General features: G+C 45.2%; 1 long non-coding RNA gene across 2 annotated transcripts in view; it reads left to right on the top strand.

Annotated features, from left to right (window-relative positions):
* The window catches only part of LOC140387400 (uncharacterized), a 129,496-nt gene that overhangs the window by 49,827 nt on the left and 60,617 nt on the right, over nucleotides 1-19,052 (top strand). For both annotated transcript variants that reach the window (XR_011933856.1, XR_011933855.1), the window contains exon 2: nucleotides 10,995-11,143. This is a non-coding gene — a long non-coding RNA (uncharacterized lncRNA). The remainder of the gene's footprint in view (nucleotides 1-10,994; nucleotides 11,144-19,052) is intronic.

The following is a 19,052-nucleotide window of genomic DNA, read 5'->3' as shown; positions in this document are numbered from 1 at the left end:
GTATTGGAGAGTGTCCTGTACCAGTGGACATTCACAGTGGGCACAGTATTGGAGAGTGTCCTGTAGCTGTGATTATTCACAATGGGCACAGTATTGGGAGTGTCCTGTACCTGTGGACATTCACAATGGGGACAGTATTGGAGAGTTTCCTGTATCTGTGGACATTCACAATGGGCACAGTATTGGAGAGTGTCCTATATCTGTGGACATTCACAATGGGCACAGTATTGGAGAGTGTCCTATATCTGTGGACATTCACAATGGGCACAGTATTGGAGAGTGCCCTGTACCTGTGGACATTCACAATGGGCACAGTATTGGAGAGTGTCCTGTATCTGTGGATATTCACAATGCGCACAGTATTGGGAGTGTCCTGTACCTGTGGACATTCACAATGGGACAGTATTGGAGAGTTTCCTGTATCTGTGGACATTCACAATGGGCACAGTATTGGAGAGTGTCCTGTACCTGTGAATATTCACAATGGGCACAGTATTGGAGAGCGTCCTGTATCTGTGGACTTTCACAATGGGCACAGTATTGGAGAATGTCATGTATCTGTGGACATTCACAAAGGGCACAGTTTTGGAGAGTGTCCTGTACCTGTGGACATTCACAATGGGCACAGTATTGGGAGTGTCCTGTACCTGTGGACATTCACAATGGGCACAATATTGGAGAGTTTCCTGTATCTAAGGACATTCACAATGGGCACAGTATTGGAGAGTGTCCTGTACCTGTGGACATTCACAATGGGCACAGTATTGGAGAGTATCCTGTACTTGTGGACATTCACAAAAGCACAGTATTGGAGAGTGTCCTGTACCTGTGGACATTCACAATGGGCACAGTATTGGAGAGTGCCCTGTACCTGTGGATATTCACAATGGGCACAGTATTGGAGAGTGTCCTGTACCTGTGGATATTCACAATGCGCACAGTATTGGAGAGTGTCCTGTACCAGTGGACATTCACAGTGGGCACAGTATTGGAGAGTGTCCTGTAGCTGTGATTATTCACAATGCGCACTGTATTGGGGAGTGTCCTGTACCTGTGATTATTCACAATGGGCACAGTATTGGGGAGTGTCCTGCACCTGTGGACATTCACAATGGGCACAGTATTGGAGAGTGCCCTGTACCTGTGGACATTCACAATGGGCACAGTATTGGAGAGTGTCCTGTATCTGTGGATATTCACAATGCGCACAGTATTGGGAGTGTCCTGTACCTGTGGACATTCACAATGGGACAGTATTGGAGAGTTTCCTGTATCTGTGGACATTCACAATGGGCACAGTATTGGAGAGTGTCCTATATCTGTGGACATTCACAATGGGCACAGTATTGGAGAGTGTCCTGTACCTGTGGATATTCACAATGGGCACAGTATTGGAGAGTGTCCTGTATCTGTGGACATTCACAATGGGCACAGTATTGGAGAATGTCATGCATCTGTGGACATTCACAATGGGCACAGTTTTGGAGAGTGTCCTGTACCTGTGGACATTCACAATGGGCACAGTATTGGAGAGTGTCCTGTACCTGTGGATATTCACAATGGGCACAGTATTGGAGAGGGTCCTGTACCTGTGGACATTCACAATGGGCACAGTATTGGAGAGTGCCCTGTACCTGTGGACATTCATAATGGGCACAGTATTAGAGAGTGTCCTGTATCTGTGGATATTCACAATGCGCACAGTATTGGGAGCGTCCTGTACCTGTGGACATTCACAATGGGACAGTATTGGAGAGTTTCCTGTATCTGTGGACATTCACAATGGGCACAGTATTGGAGAGTGTCCTATATCTGTGGACATTCACAATGGGCACAGTATTGGAGAGTGTCCTGTACCTGTGAATATTCACAATGGGCACAGTATTGGAGATTGTCCTGTATCTGTGGACATTCACAATGGGCACAGTATTGGAGAATGTCATGTATCTGTGGACATTCACAATGGGCACAGTTTTGGAGAGTGTCCTGTACCTGTGGACATTCACAATGGGCACAGTATTGGAGAGTGTCCTGTACCTGTGGATATTCACAATGGGCACAGTATTGGAGAGGGTCCTGTACCTGTGGACATTCACAATGGGCACAGTATTGGAGAGTGTCCTTTAACTGTGGACATTCACAAGGGGCACAGTATTGGAGAGTGTCCTGTACCTGTGGACATTCACAATGGGCACAGTAATGGAGAGTGTCCTGTACCTGTGGACGTTCACAATGGGCACAGTAATGGATTGTGTCCTGTATCTGTGGACATTCACAATGGGCACAGTGTTGGAGAGTGTCCCCTACGTGTGGACATTCACAATGGGCACAGTATTGGATAGTGTCCTGTATCTGTGGACATTCACAATGGGCACAGTTTTGGAGAGTGCCCTGTACCTGTGGACATTCACAATGGGCACATTATTGGAGAGTGTCCTCTACCTGTGGACATACACAATGGGCACAGTATTAAAGAGTGTCCTGTACCTGTGGATATTCACAATGGGCACAGTATTGGAGAGTGTCCTGTACCGGTGGACATTCACAATGGGCACAGTATTGGAGAGTGTCCTGTATCTGTGGACATTCACAAAGGGCACAGTGTTGGAGAGTGTCCTGTACGTGTGGACATTCACAATGGGCACAGTATTGGAGAGTGTCCTGGATCTGTGGACATTCACAAAGGGCACAGTATTGGAGAGTGCCCTGTACCTGTGGACATTCGCAATGGGCACAGTATTAGAGAGTGTCCTGTACCTGTGGACATTCACAATGGGGACAGTATTAGAGAGTGTCCTGTACCTGTGGACATTCACAATGGACACATTATTGGTGAGTGTCCTGTACCTGTGGACATTCACAATGGGGACAGTATTGGAAAGTGTCCTGTACCTGTGGACATTCACAATGGGGACAGTATTGGAGAGTGTCCTGTACTGGTGGACATTCACAATGGGCACAGTATTGGAGAGTGTCCTGTACCTGTGGACATTCACAAGGGTCACAGTTATGGACAGTGACCTGTACCTGTGGACATTCACAATGGGCCCAGTATTGGAGAGTATCCTGTATCTGTAGACATTCACAGTGGGCGTGGTATTGGAGAGTGTCCTGTACCTGTGGACATTCACAATGTGCACAGTATTGGAGAGTGTCCTGTACCTGTGGACATTCACAATGGGGACAGTATTGGAGGGTGTCCTGTACCTGTGGACATTCACAATGGGCACAGTATTGGAGAGTGTCCTGTACCTGTGGACACTCACAATGGGCACAATATTGGAGACTGTCCTGTTTCTGTGGACATTCACAATGGGCACAGTATTGGAGACTGTCCTGTATCTGTGGACGGTCACAATGGGCGCGGTATTGGAGAGTATCCCGTATCTGTGGCCATTCACAATGTGCACAGTATTGGATAGTCATGTACCTCTGGACATTCACAATGGGCACAGTATTGGAGAGTGTCCTGTACCTGTGGACATTCACAATGGGCACAGTATTGGAGGGTGTCCTGTACCTGTGGACATTCACTATGGGCACAGTATTGGAGAGTGTCCTGTACCTGTGGACACTCACAATGGGCACAATATTGGAGACTGTCCTGTATCTGTGGACATTCACAATGGGCACAGTATTGGAGACTGTCCTGTATCTGTGGACAGTCACAATGGGCGCGGTATTGGAGAGTGTCCCGTATCTGTGGCCATTCACAATGTGCACAGTATTGGATAGTCATGTACCTCTGGACATTCACAATGGGCACAGTATTTGAGAGTGTCTAGTATCTGTGGACATTCACAATGGGCACAGTATTGGAGAGTGTGCTGTACCTGTGGACATTCACAATGGGCACAGTATTGGAGAGTGTGCTGTACCTGTGGACATTCACACCAGGAGAGGACAAAACTAGGAAGAGAGGAAAAAGAAAACAAGGAAGAAAATATTTGGATGGGCATCATCAATATCCTTGAATGCCACCCAGCATACATACAAATATATATATTAGGAGTAGGGGAGGTCCCTCGCCCCCTCGAGCCTGCTCCGCCATTCAATAAGATCATGGCTGATCGGGCTGTGACTTGAACACCAAATTCCTGTCTTCCCCATATAATATTTCACCCCTGCTTAAAAATATTCCAAGATTCTGCTTCCACTTCCTTTTGAGAAGAGTGTTTCAGAGACGAGCAACCCTCTGAGAGACCCTCCTCATCTCTGTCTTAAATGTGCAATCCCTTATTTTTAAACAGTGACCCTCTAATTCTAGATTCTCCCATAAGAGGAAACATCCTCTCCACATCCACATATCCCTCAGGAACTTATATATTTAAATCATATCTTACAAGTTGGATTTGGTGTATGTTGGCTTTGACTGGTTAATAATGTGATATTTTATCTTGCATTATAAATTGTGGATGGCTGTCTTCTAGTTTGATGGTTCTTTCGTTGTCAATTTGTGTGTCATTCTCCATCCCCCACCTGGGCAGGAAAGGCCAGCACTATTTGGAATCCCGTGATCTCTGGTTTGATGGTTAGGATGGCTGTGTCAGCCTCGAGCCTTGTAGACAATGTGCCACTTTAATCAGTGGCTGTGCATGTGGAGGATTAATGAAATATTGCCTCCCCCAATTGTAGCTTCAAGTGCTGACATTTTCCACAAAGATATCCAAGGATGAAAAATTTCCCTTTTACCATGTAACATTAGTACAGATTGTTCACTTTTTTAATTGAGGAGTTATTAATAGCAAATTATTTTAATTGCTCTTGTCCTATGCCTTTAAGGGAAGAAAACAGATTAACAAAATGTAGTCTGGAGTCAACGTTGCGAGTTGGTCCTTTGTGATCCACTTTCACTTTCTGGAGTATCTTGGCAGACTTGCTTTCCATGGACTACGCTATACGTGTAGAAAATATAATTTTTTAGTAAACCTTAAGTCCTGCACAATTTCTATTTACACCATGTTTGCATCATATTCTTCTCAACCCAGCCATCCTATTTGATCCAGAGTTGAACTTTTGACCCCACAGTATCTCTGTCAGGACCACCTGCTTCAACCTCCATAACACCACCTTTGTTAACTCTACACTCGACTATTGCAACCCAGTCACAGAGTTTGACATCACAAAAGAGGCCCTTCAGCCCATTGTGTCTACACCAGCCACCAAGCTCCTATCTAATCTAATCCCATCTCCCAGCAGTTGCTCTGTGGCCTTGGCCGCTGTGGCGTTTCAAGTGCTCATCTAAAATGCCGCTTCAGATGAGCACAAGTGGTTGTGTGGAGGATTAATCAGAAAGTCCTGGCTGGCTTCGCATCTTTCACTCTCCCTCAGCTTGTGTTCATTCAGAACTTGCCTGTTGATATCCTAACCAGCACCAAGTTGCCCTCAAAACCCCTGCGCTCAATGACCTACAGTGACTCCCAGTCAGCAATGCCTTGATCTTAAAATTTGCATCTTTGTTTTCAAATCCCTAATGGCCTCACCCTTCCCGTGCCTCTGTAACCTCCTCCAGCCCGACAACCTTTGAGATGTCTGTGCTCCTCCAATTCTGGCCTCTTGTACATTCCCACTCGCGCACTGGGGTTGTGCCTTCAGCTTGTTGGTCCCGAAGCTCTTGAATTTCTTCCTGTAAATCGCTCCCTCCTCCTTTAAGATAATCCTTAAAACCTACCTCTTTGGCCAAGCTTTTGATCACCTCGCCTAACATTTCCTTCTTGGGCTTGGTGTTAAATTCTGTTTGCTAATCGCTCCTGTGAAATGTCTTGTGATATTTTACTATGTTAAAGGTGCTAGTTAAATGAAAGTTGTTGCAATCCAATTCAATTAACTATAAAATATAATCACTGCAGAAAGATTATAAAAATAATACATTGCTTAGAAATCATAAAACACATCACAGTTAACCAACGCCCGAATTTACAGCAGTTTCATATCTGACAGACTATTGCACCAAAGTGAGAGCGAATCCTTCTTCAAATCTAGTGCAGATGCTTAATGTTTATATATTTGTAAAGCCAACTCTTATCCTCAATAATTAACTTACTTGTTTTATTTAATTTTGTGGAAAAAATTACCACTATATGTTATTAATTAGCATGTCATGAAGAATGAGAAACTATAGTTACAAACCGAGGCTTCACCTGCTTTTTTTTCTATTCGTTCATGGGATGTGAGCATTACTGACAAAGTGTGTTTCCCATCCCTAACTGCCCTTGAGAAGGTGGTGGTGAGCAGCCTTCTTGAGCCGCTGCAGTCTGTGTGGTATAAGTGCACCCACAGTGCTGTTCGGAAGGCAGTTCAAGGGTTTTGACCCAGCAACGTTGAAGGGACAGCAAGTTTGCAACTGCAAACTGTACCTGGTGTCCTTAGGCTCGTGAGCAGAACATGAAGCAGATTCCAGCATATTTACTGCGGCAACTTGCTAAGCCTCTGTCGCCAACACCTTCTAAACCTGCAACCTCTACCACCTGCACCTTCCCCTCCAAGCCACACACACCATCCTGATTTGGAACTATAATCACTATTCCTTCACCACTTGTATGTATGGTACAGCCCAGCAGCACTCACTACTGAACGTCAAATGCAAAGTCTGGACATCTGGGTGAGATACAGATCGCTTAGCGACAAGAGGGACTTTACCCCAGTGTGCATTGCTGCTTTCAGACAAGGGGCGAGAGGGGGGCGGGGGGGGGGAGAGAAATGGAAGAGAAAAGGCAAATGAACAAAAGTGTCCATATTCCATGTGAAACTTTGTGGCTCTCTGATTATTTTATTTCTAATTAGTAAAAATGAGAACAATTGGGATATTTTCTGGTTGGTAATGGAAACTCCATGGGGTCGGGGTTTGAATGAGAGATGGAAATATTTCATTCAAAGCCTTGACTTGGTTTATTTTAAAGTCTTTTTCATTCGCAGGATGTGGCTGTCAAAGGCGAGGATTTGAAGGCTACTTATTTTGTTTTTAAAATCACATTTCCACACCACTAGTGGTCCACACACTAGACAGAAAAAGCGCACGCTCATGTCTGTTTCCGCAGCTAATTTTTCACCAGCTTGTCGCTAGAGCTTGAGGGCCCCCAATTTCCATCAAGACTGGCTGGCCAGAAGATCCTCTCATTCTTACCGTCTGCCATATGGGCATGCTGCGAGGATTTACAGGTTGACAGTCAGTCTGCTTGGCCACATTATGAACACACATTCCTTGGCCATCAAGTCACAGAGTGAGACTTGAACCCAGAGCTTCTGGCTGAGAGGCAGAGACCTGCTCACTGCATGCCATGCCTTCATCCAGCACTTCTCCTTGAGTTCTCTGCCCAAAGGCAGGTCTGACCCACACCGCTGGGCAAGGAGTCTAGCCCGAATCCATTCTAACCAGAACCCAGACCTACAGGCTCAGAGGCAGCGATGGTACCCACTACAGCACAAGATCTCCTTTCAGGCCTCATTACCTGTCCTTAATTGCCTGAGAAAAGGTTGTGGTGAACTATGTTCGTGCTCTCCATTGCAGTATATGTGCTGTAAGTTCACCCACGGCTATTCGGGAGAGAAACCCAGGATTCTGACTCAGCAACAATGAATGGACATCGACATAGTTCCAGGTCCGGATGATGTGCAACTTGGAGGCAGTGATAACTCCCAGGACTCTATTGCCCTTGTCCTTCTAGTTAGTGGAGGTCACAGGCTTGGGAGGTGCTGCCAAACAAGCTTTTACACATTTTTGCAGTGCATATTTTAGTTGGTACACACAGCACCCGCAGTATGCCAGTACTGAAGGGTATGAAGGTTCAACATGGTGAAGGGGGCACCCATCAACCTGAAATTGAGTGTAATTTGTTCATGACAGAAATAGATCCTCTATATCTAATGTAGTTGTCTGATTTATTTGATAATCATTTTATTTTAATTGCTTCAAGTGTCCAATGTAAATCCCTCAATATGCCATGATAAGATATAGCCACTTAATCCTCATCATTCCGCACTTCCCAGGCAGAGGACTAAAGGTATTAACACTCAAAGAAAATGTTGAATCAACATCTTCCTCGCCCGTACCATTGGGCAATAAACATTACATTGTTCCCCAATGGCACCCACTTGGTAAATGGTCCATCTGCTGAGACACATCAACCATCAATAGTCATGGTTCGATAGCCTGTCTGTGCAATCTCAGTTAATCTCAGCCAGGACAGCCTTTGGGACAATACTTTGGCTTCAATTCACCTGGGATACGGAGTGAAATAAATTAGCCAAAGACTCTTGCTGCTGGCTGCTATCTGACGATCCCCTGCTGGAAAGTGTTTGCGTGAACGAGGACAGGCCCAAACTTGGCTAAGACGTTCTCCACAGTCCTGTATCCTGCCAGTATTCAGTTTTGCTCATCAATGAAGAATGGCCACAGTGACAAGGTACAATCGCAAGCCAACACCTGCAGGAGCGGCGAGGAGAAAATTTGGTATTTATCACAACGATAAAAGGTAAATAAGCAGAATTATGGCATGGCGCACTGGTGCAGAAGGTGCAATCTCAACTCTGCCATCCCCACTGAGTTTCTGAATTAGTCTTGCCACTGTAGGGAAGAAACAAAGAATGAGACATGTCCAATGAATGATCTGGCTCTTAAGTTTAGTATCCTTTGTTTTCCCAACCACAACTACATGGTGTTGACTTGCCAAGTAATCGTGTCACTGGCCATCCCACAGAAATGATGCATTTGCTAAATCAAAGAACTCAACGATGCTAAGTCCCTCTGCATCAAAATAGAAATGCTGATCAGGGGAAATATTTAGTTGCAACAACTGCAGCCGAGAAGCTAACTCTGGGATGATTCAAATAATTCAGGAAATTGACTGGGGCTCATTCAACTCTTCATCACACTAAATGTGACAGCACTTTATTAGTAAACTGTGAAACCATACAAAATCAAAGATGCACTAATTTCCACTTCCACCACATTACTGTCTGCACAGCAGTAAATAGCATTATCTTTCTGTTGGAAGTTTCCAGTTAGATACACTGTGATCTATTGCATAAAAATACCATTACACAACTGCAGTTATTACAGAGAATATTAGTGTTCTTAAAGTTTAATTTAAAATGAGTACCCTGTGTGGCCCCTGTGGGTTGGTGCAATGACTGACTGTGTGACTGCATGTTCATAAAGTCGGCTCGGATGAAGAAAATCCTTCAGTCCTTTGATTTTTTTCCTTCCAGAATATTTACCCTAGCGTCTTCCTGTTATCGCGTTGAAACTGTTTCTTAAATAATTCCAGAGTCCTTGCCTCAACCACACTAACTGGTGTCTGATTGCTGCTGGGAAGAATGTATTCTTCACAATCCCTTTGCCTTGCTGTCCTGGTGTATATGGAAAACGTAACGCCTTCTCTTTCGGATGGCATATTAAATCGTGGCTCCACCTGTCCTCCATAAATGGATTTAAAAGGTTCCGTGGCATTGTTACGAAGAAGCGCAGGTATTCCCGGTGTCCACGCCAATATTTGTCCCTCACTCGATGTCACTAAAAAGATTAACTGATAATTATCACATAGCTGTGCTGTAGCCATCCTCGGCAAGTACAGCAAGTCATTAGGAAAGCTAATAGAATGTTATCGTTTATTGTGAGGGGAATTGATTACAAGAGTAGGGAGGTTATGCTTCAGTTGTACACGGCATTGATGAGACCACATCTGGAGTATCGTGTACAGTATTTGTCTCCTTATCGAAGGAGAGATGTAAATGTGTTAGAAGCTGTGCAGAGAAGGTTTACTAGACTAATACCAGGAATGGGGGGAGTGGGGTTTGTCTTATGGAGAAAGGTTGGAGGGGTTAGGTTTGTGTCCACTAGAATTTAGAAGAGTAAGAGGCGACTTGATCGAAACCTGAACGATCCTCAGGGGTATTGACAGGATGGATGTGGCGAGGGTGTTGTCCGAAAATCTAATAATAATAATCTTTTATTGTCACAAGGATGAAGTTTTAAAAAAATAATAAATTTAGAGTACCCAATTATTTTTTTCCAATTAAGAGGCAATTTAGCGTGGCCACTCCACCTATCCTGCACCTCTTTGGATCTGCATAAGTATGAAGTTACTGTGAAAAGCCCCTAGTCGCCACATTCCGACGCCTGTTCGGGGAGGCCGGTACGGGAATTGAACCCGCGCTGCTGGCCTTGTTCTGCATTACAAACCAGCTGTCTAGCCCACTCAGCTAAACCAGCCCTTAAATTAGGGGTCACTGTTTATAAATAAAGGGTCGTTCATTTAAAACAGAGAAGAGGATAATTATTTTCTCTCGGTGGGTTGGGAGTCTCCGGAACTGCTCAAAAGTAAGTGGATCAATCTTTGAATGTTTACAAGAGGCAGAGCTGGATAGATTCTTGATTCACAAGAGGCTGAAAGATTATCAAATAAATGTGGGATTGGACAGCACGGTGGCGCAGTGGGTTAGCCCTGCTGCCCCATGGCGCCGAGGTCCCAGGTTCGATCCTGGCTCTGGGTCACTGTCCATGTGGAGTTTGCACATTCTCCCCGTGTCTGCGTGGGTTTCGCCCCCACAATCCAAAGATGTGCAGGCTACAGGCCAGCACGGTGGCGCAGTGGTAGCACTGCAGCCTCACGGCGCCAAGGTCCCAGGTTCGATCCCGGCTCTGGGTCACTGTCCGTGTGGAGTTTGCACATTCTCCCTGTGTTTGCGTTGGTTCCGCCCCCACAACCCAAGGACGTGCAGGCTAGGTGGATTGGCCGTGCTAAATTGCCCCTTAATTGGAATAAAATTAATTGGGTACTCTAAATTTATTTTTAAAAATAAATACAAAATTGAGGTTCCAAGAAAATCAGCCATGACCTTATTGGATAGCAGAGCTGTTTCAAAGGGCCGTGTGACCTACTCCTATCCCGTCTGATTGTACGTACATATATATGATTCCATCCTGGAAATCTAAATCCAGTTCTAATCTAAAGTTTCATCAAGCTGAAAAGTTCTCTCTGTATCTCTCTCCACAGAGGCTAGCTGACCTGCTGAATGGTTTCAGCATTTTCTACCATAATTTCATCAACACCTACCTGTTTGTGGAATCTTGCTGTGCAAATTGGCTGCTGCGCTTCCTACATTACAACAGGCTACGCTTCAAAAGTGTTTCATCGAATGCAAGGTGCATACTGAGGTTGTGAGAGGGGCTACAGAAATGCAGGTTTTTTTTTAAGGTTCATTTTCTCTGACCTCTATAAAACTCTGAGATATCTCTCGAAATGTAAAGAGCTTTTTCTTATTACGATTAAAAAAAAAAAAAGTACTATTATCTATTGCATAAAAATACCATTACACTATGTGGCAGTTATTACAGAGAACATTAACATTCTTAAAGTTTAATTTACAGTGAATATCCTGCGTGGCCCCTGTGGATTGGTGCAATGGTTGACTGTGTGACTGAGTTATCGTAAAGTAGGTTTGAATGAATTAAACCAGACACTGTAACCTTCTTCAACTAATTGCTGGACTATTTTAGAGGATGTTCCAAGTCATCCATGTGCTGGGAGAATTGAGTCTCCAGTAACCCAAAGTGGGCTGGGGTGACACGTTCTTTTCCCTGAAGGACATTAGTGAATGAGTCCAGTTTTTTTTAACAACAATCTCCAGAAGCGTTCACTTTTTTTCCTGGTGCCGGCCACAATTTAAGAGATTTATTGAATTCAATTTCACAACTTGCCATAGTGGAATTGAACTCATGACCTCCCAGCTGTTCGTCCAGTATCATAACTACTTTACTATCATACCCAACAGGAGCTACTCATAGCTCTTCTCCCTGACACCACAGTACAGCTTCACTGGCCCCCTCAGCACTGCCTCTAGATGAACCCTTGTTCTCACAGTCTTTCTCTTACCCAAAGCAAAGCAATTTACAGATCCCCAGGAAAATCTCTTTGGAGATTTGTGTTAAAGGGAAATCATGCTCTCCTCAGCGAGGCGGGGTTGGGGGGGGGGGGGGGGGGTGTGGGGGGGGGGGGGTGGAGTGGAGAGAGGTGTGGGGAGACGGAAAGGGGGATCAGAGAAAGAGTGGGAGGGGATAAAGGGAGTGAATCAACAAGGTGAAGGAGAGATAGAGAGGCAGATGGCGGGGAGGGTGAGTGTGGGACGAGATATGTTGAGCGGAATGTGGAATGTATATTATATAGATCAGAGCATCCGATGTTGCTGATTTCAGGCTGAAAGTGGACTCAGTGGCTCTGAGAGGAGGAGGAGGAGGGGAAGCAACTTCCTGAATGCTACACTGCAATGCATAGTAACGTGCGCATATGTGGAGGTCAGGTGAGAGGAGCAATGTCTTGGCTGTGATGGTCTATCTGATTGAATTTCCCACTGCACTCACAGCTTTGCCTTGGACAAAGAGACTCGGCTGAAGCACCAAAATGCTGCCAGCAATTATGCAAAATGCAGCAGCTTTGGAAAGAGAAATGCAAGGAGTTTGGGACAATAAATGGTTTCACTCATGTGGTGGTGTTGAAGACTTTAGTAGCAACAGGTGGTTTGTTATTTGCATGTTTGCACCTGGTGGTAACGCACAGGTCAGCCCGGGGTGGGGAAGCCTTCCTGTTCCAAACTGAATCCCAACAACATTCATCAAGTCCAAAGCCAGGGCGGCTGAGACAAGTGCATCTGGAATTGAATTGCATCCAGAATTCTGTGTTTCAGAGATAGTCAGAGTGATATTTATAATCAGTAGCTGCAAGACAGATTGGAAGCCCACTGAACACATTTGGTGCTTGTTTATTTTTAAGAATATGAGATATCAAAACAGGTCAACAAAAACAAATGATTGCCATTCTTTTTTCTTAATTTCGCCTTTAAGGGCCAATTTAGTGCGGCCAATCTACCTACCCTGCACATCTTTGAGTTGTGGGGGTGAGACCCACACGGACAGTGACCCAGAGCCGGGATCTAACCCAGGTCCTCAGCGCCGTGAGGCACCAGTGCTAACCACTGCGCCACCGTGCCGCCCGAATGACTCGCATTCTTCTTTCAAAAATAAATTTAGAGTACCCAATTCATTTTTCCAATTAAGGTTGCAATTTAGTGTGGCCAATCCACCTAGACTGCACATCTTTGGGTTGTGGGGGTGAAACCCACGCAAACACGGGGAGAATGTGCAAACTCCACACGGACAGTGACCCAGAGCTGGGATCGAACCAGGGACCTCGGCGCAGTAAGGCAGCAGGGCTAACGCACTGCGCCACCGTGCTGCTCCCTGATTCGCATTCTTGACCAGCCTGCCCAATTGCCTTGATGCAGGGTACAGAAAAGAAGCACGGCACTACATCAAAAAAACCTGCCTTCACATAGCTCTCATAACCTCAGGACCTAGGGCGGCACGGTGGTGTGGTGGTTAGCACTGCTGCCTACGACGCTGAGGACCCGGGTTCGAATCCCGGCCCTGGGTCACTGTCCGTGTGGAATTTGCACATTCTCCCCGTGTCTGCATGGGTTTCACCCCCACAACCCAAAGATGTGCAGACTAGGTGGATTGGGCCACACTAAATTACCCCTTAATTGGAAAAAAAAATTATTGAGTACTCTAAATTTAAAAAAATAAATAAATAAACTCAGGACCTCCCAAATGAAGTATATTTGAAGTGTAGTCGTTGTTGTAATGGAGAAAACGAAGCAGCCAATTTGCACACAGCAAACTCCACAAACAGCAATAAGTTAAATTGCAATAAATACTCTGTCCCCCCCCCCCCCCCGCCATCTTCTTCCCCACATTAAACAATTCAAAGGTTCACTATCTCAGCTGAAACATGCCGCTGGTCACTTGGTGTGGAACTATTTACCAAGAGGATCGAAGGAGAGAAGGAAGAGAAAGGGGAGAATTTTATTTAAAAATAAATACTTCATTGGTTTCGATCTGCGCCTTCCAAGCAGTTACTGCCTCCTGCAAAAGTGGAAGGAAATGCTGGTGACATCTTTTGACTCCAGGGACGTGCAAACCTTTCTAAATGGGGACACCTTTTGCAAATATTGACACACCCGCCGCAACCCTCGTCTGAAAAGGGATGGCGGTTACTTTCAGAATCATGAAAGCAGCAGTAAATATGTGGCAACAGAAAAACAATTTAATAGGGCATCAAATTCCTGAGGTTCTATTCTCAGTTTGTGTGCTCGGTACATATGGTCTCAGGAAAACAGAAATCATAGACTCATAGAACTTACAGTGCAGAAAGAGGCCATTTGGCCCATCAAGTCTGCAACGGCCCTTGGAAACAGCACACGTCTTAAGCCCAAGCCTCCAGCTTATCCCCGTAACCCACCAGGGGGCAATTTATGAAATGAATTAATGAATATCGCTTATTGTCACAAGTAGGCTTCAAATGAAGTTACTGTGAAAAGCCCCTAGTCGCCACATTCCAGCGCCTGCTCGGGGAGGCTGGTACGGGAATTGAACCGTGCTGCTGGCCTGCTCTCAAAGCCAGCGATTTAGCCCTGTGCTAAACCAGCCCCGGTAAAATGAAAGTGGAGAATGTGGGCAGCATAGGCAATCCACCTAACCTGCACGTCTTTGGACGGTGGGAGGAAACCGGAGCACCCGGAGGAAACCCACGCAGACACACAGAGAAAGAGCAAACTCCACACAGACAGTCACCCGAGGCCGGAATTGAACCCGTGACCCTGGTGCTGTGAGGCAGCAGTGTTAACCGCTGTGCCACCGTGCTGCCCAATCTGATGACTGCATAGATTCTCTGGGATTTAATTGGGTGTGAAGATCCCAATTGAAACACTAAGCTGTGCAGTTGATTGGTTGGAAGACATTTGACCAACACAGAGACAGGAACAAATTAATGGTCCTGATTTTAACCTAATCTGTCATGAACTTCAATTGGTGCAGTATGTAAGACAGATCGCCAATCCAAACCATCCTGTTTCACTCCTCAACATTCTCAGGTCGGTTAGCTTTGATTCAGGCCTACTGTACTCCATCATTCATTTCTAGTTTATAATTACAGATAAAATTAACTAAACACATTGTAAAGTTGAAGGTTAAATTATCATAATACCTAGATCCTCTTAAACTTATTTGCTTTGAAATAAATGGCTGAAAGTTCCACATGCCAGTTAGTTGCAGAGATTGGAAAATGAGTAACACTTGTAGAAGTGTTCATCCTCCAAATGCTCATAGCTTTTCTCTGTTTTTACTTTTCTTGCACATTTGTGGGCTGTCTCACTAACCACTGGCTTGTCTGGGTCTCAGAGCTTGCTTTAGCCTTCCAGAAGCTTTGAAATTCTAGATAATGTAATCTAGGGCATATCAAGGATTCAAGGGCGACTCCCCCCTTTCATTTTCTTGCTTTGCATTCACACTGTGAGCCGTGCCGTCCACGGTCCAAGTCACCTTCGCCGCTGAACTCATCCACTCTCCTCAGACTGCCTTTGGTTGATTAATGCTGTGTTGGAAATCGAAGCGATCTGCTCTGTTGCAACAGGCAAGGCCTATTCTGCTGAGTAAGAAACTGCTGCCTTTCCTTGGTTCAATAGCTGAGAACATACTAATTGGCACGCAGGCCCGGCTCAGGTAGTTTTTTGGAAGGAGTAAGAATATTGTAACTTGGTCAGACATGGGGAAACTCCACTTGTCAATGTCACAAAGTGAGCGGTGGTAATCTTACAGTGTTGCCTTTGAACGGGTCCGGGAATTGCAACAGCCAGAATGCATGACAACGTTTACAGACATAGATAGAAAGATGAAGGAGGAGATATTTTCCTTTCATTTTTATTCATTTATTTTCTTTTGTGGTGAGGTGAACATATGAAGAAAAGGCAGGAATAGACCAAACAGACCATCAAACCATTCAATAGGGAGGCGGTAACGGCATTGTCACTGGACTAGTAATTCAGAGAACTGGGATAAGCGAGGACCTTGTTTCGAATCCCACCAGGGCAGATGGGTGAAATTTGAATTCAATTAAAAACTGGAATTAAAAGTCTAATGATGACCATGAAACCATTGTCAATTGTCGGGAAAATCCATCTGGTTCACTAATGTCCTTTAGGGAAGGAAATCTGCCGCCCTTACCTGGTCTGGCCTACATGTGGCTCCAGACCCACAGCAATGTGATTGACTCTTAAATTCCCTCTGTTACAGCCTAGCAAGTCACTCAGTTGTATCAAACCAAAGAAGGTCTAAAAGGAATGAAACCGAGTGGACCACCCAACATCGATCTAGACACTGGAAACGACAATGGCTTTGGACTAGCCATATAAATACTGTGGCTACAAGGGCAGGTCAGAGGCTAAGAATCCTGTAGCGAGTAACTCGCCTCCGGACTCCAAAAAGCTTGTCCACCATCTACAAGGCACAAGTCAGGAGTGTGATGGAATGCTCTCCACTTGCCTGGATGAGTGCAGCTCCAACAACACTCAAGAAGCTCAACACCATCCAGGACAAAGCAGCCCGCTTGATTCTGAACCCATTCCACAAACATTCAAACCCTTCATTCACTGATGCACAATAGCAGCCGTGTGTACCATTTACAAGATGCAGTGTAGGAACGTACCAATGCTTCTTCCAAACCCATGACCACTACCACCAAGAAGGACAAAGGCAGCAGGCACATGGGAACCCCATCACCTGGAGGTTCCCCTCCAAGCCACTCACTGTCCTAACTTGGAAATATATCGCTGTTCCTTCACCTTCGCAGCTCAAAATCCTGCATCTCCCTCCTTAACAGCACTGCCTGTGGGTGTACCCATGGACTGCAGCAGTCCAAGAAGGTAGCTCACCATCTACTGTTCAAGAGCAATTAGGGATGGACAACAAATGCTGCCTTAGCCAGCGACGGCCATATCCCGTGAAAGAATAATAAATACAATCATGGCTGATTTTGGACTTGAACTCCACTTTCCCAACCACTCTTCTTGCTGTCCAAAGCCTTAACCATATTCAAGGACAGAGTATCCACAACCCTGTATGTAGAGAATTCATAACCCATTGAGTGAAGGGAGTTTTTAGAGTGATGAGAATGCTTTTTGTTTGCCCATGGCGAGGTGTTGCGATCTGGAATGCATCGGCTGAAACGGTGATGGCAGCGGATTCACTGTCAACTTTCAAAAGGGCACTGGATAAATAATAATAATAATCGCTTATTGTCACACGTAGGCTTCAATGAAGTTACTGTGAAAAGCCCCTTAGTCACCACATTCCGGCACCTGCTCGGGGAAATAATTCAAAAATGAAAGTTTTATAGGGCTGTGGGGAAAGAGCAAAGGCGTGGGATTAATTAGATAGTTCACCAAAGAGCCAGTACAGAGATGATGGGGCAAATGGCTTTCTTCTTTGATTCTAAGGACAAAGTCCAGAACACGATAAAAGTCATCCTGAAATCCAGCCCAATTGACCTATTCGACATTCTACACCCAAGGATTCCTCAGGTGTGGAGCCAATCGCGAGAGAGTGGAGCCTTGTGATGCAGCGTAGGACCAAATAAATTAGAACTAAAGTCAATTTAAATCTACAACAGCCCCATTTCCAACAATATTAACAATGAGAGATTATATTCATGGAATGTTCAACCTCGTCCTACTCCCTCTGCAGTTAGCTGGAGAGAACAGGAACAGGCCAATCTGCTCAAAGGATTTGTTTTGGTGTTTCTGCTCCACACTAGTTTCCTCCTTCCCTCCTTCATCCAACACGTATGAGCTTATTCTTCTATTCCTTTCTCCCTCATGCGTTTATCTGGTTTCTCCTTAAATACATTGATAATAATTGCCTCAACTACTCCGCGAGAAGGCTGATTCCACATGTTCTGGGGAAAGAAGATTCTTCTCAATTCCCGACTGGATTTATTAGTGACTCTCTGGTAGTTATGGCCCTCAGTTTTGGCCACCTTTGAAAGTGGAAACATCTTCTCTATGTCCACCATTCCAAATCCTTTCATAATCTCGAAGACCTTTAACAGGACACCCCTCCCTCTACTCTTTACTAAGGAAATGAGCCCAGCAGGTTCAATCTTTCTTGATAAGTATAGCGCCTCAATTCTGGTATCATTGTGGTAAATCCCTTCTGCATCAACTTCACTGCTTCCATACTTTTTGTACAATATGAAGAGCAATAAAGATTATTGTTATTATAAAACTGTCCACAATATCTGAAGTGTGGTCATCAACGTTCATAAGGGCCGTTCACAAAGTTGGGATTTTTTTGGTTTCGTCAACAGTGCACCCCTGCTATATGTTTCCTGGCGAAGAGGAGTGCATTCACCCGGAAACCCCATTGACAGGAGCGCTGTATAATATAATCTTTATTATTGTCACAAGTAGGCTAACATTAACACTGCAATGAAGTTACTGTGAAAAGCCCCTAGTCGCCACATTCCGGCGCCTGTTCGGGTACACTGAGGGAGAATTCAGAATGCCCAAATTCACCTAACATCACGTCTTTCGGGACTTGTGGGAGGAAACTGGAGCACCCGGAGGAAACCCGCGCAGACACGGGGAGAACGTGCAGACTCCGCACAGACAGTGACCCAAGCCAGGAATCGAACTGGGACCCTGGCGCTGTGAGGCAACAGTGCTAACCACTGTGCTACCGTGCCGCCCATCCACGCGCTGGATGGAGTTAAACCAGTGGCTTGTACGTGGCTTGGTTTAACCCTCCCGCTATTGTCCATTTGAGTCTCATAATGGACATGGAGCGTTTTGTGGTTGTCCGGGAGTATATTTCTGCATCACAGAAGCTCGTCACATGCAGAGGTGACTATGGAATGTCACCGGCAGGAACTGTAGGGATACCTGCATGATGAATCATTCTACCGTCTTGGCCAAGAGAAGGACCACCAACCGCCACGTCACAGGAGACAAACACATCGAGGAACGTACGAAGGGTGGGAGAAAAAAGAAAGCAAACTGAGAATCCAAACCAAAACCCTTGTTGAAGGATCAGCCTCCACTCATTTCCAAACACCAGCTATAAATTTCACTTGAAAAGATCTATAAAAACCGACACTTTCTCTTGGGCTGTAGCTGCGCCGCTACACAGAACTACATCTGTCAGAACTTACAAGAAATGGTAAAAT

The sequence above is a fragment of the Scyliorhinus torazame genome, chromosome 12, assembly GCF_047496885.1.
Source record: "Scyliorhinus torazame isolate Kashiwa2021f chromosome 12, sScyTor2.1, whole genome shotgun sequence".
In the NCBI taxonomy this organism is placed as follows: domain Eukaryota; kingdom Metazoa; phylum Chordata; class Chondrichthyes; order Carcharhiniformes; family Scyliorhinidae; genus Scyliorhinus; species Scyliorhinus torazame.
This window is presented reverse-complemented; position numbering and strand designations above follow the sequence as displayed.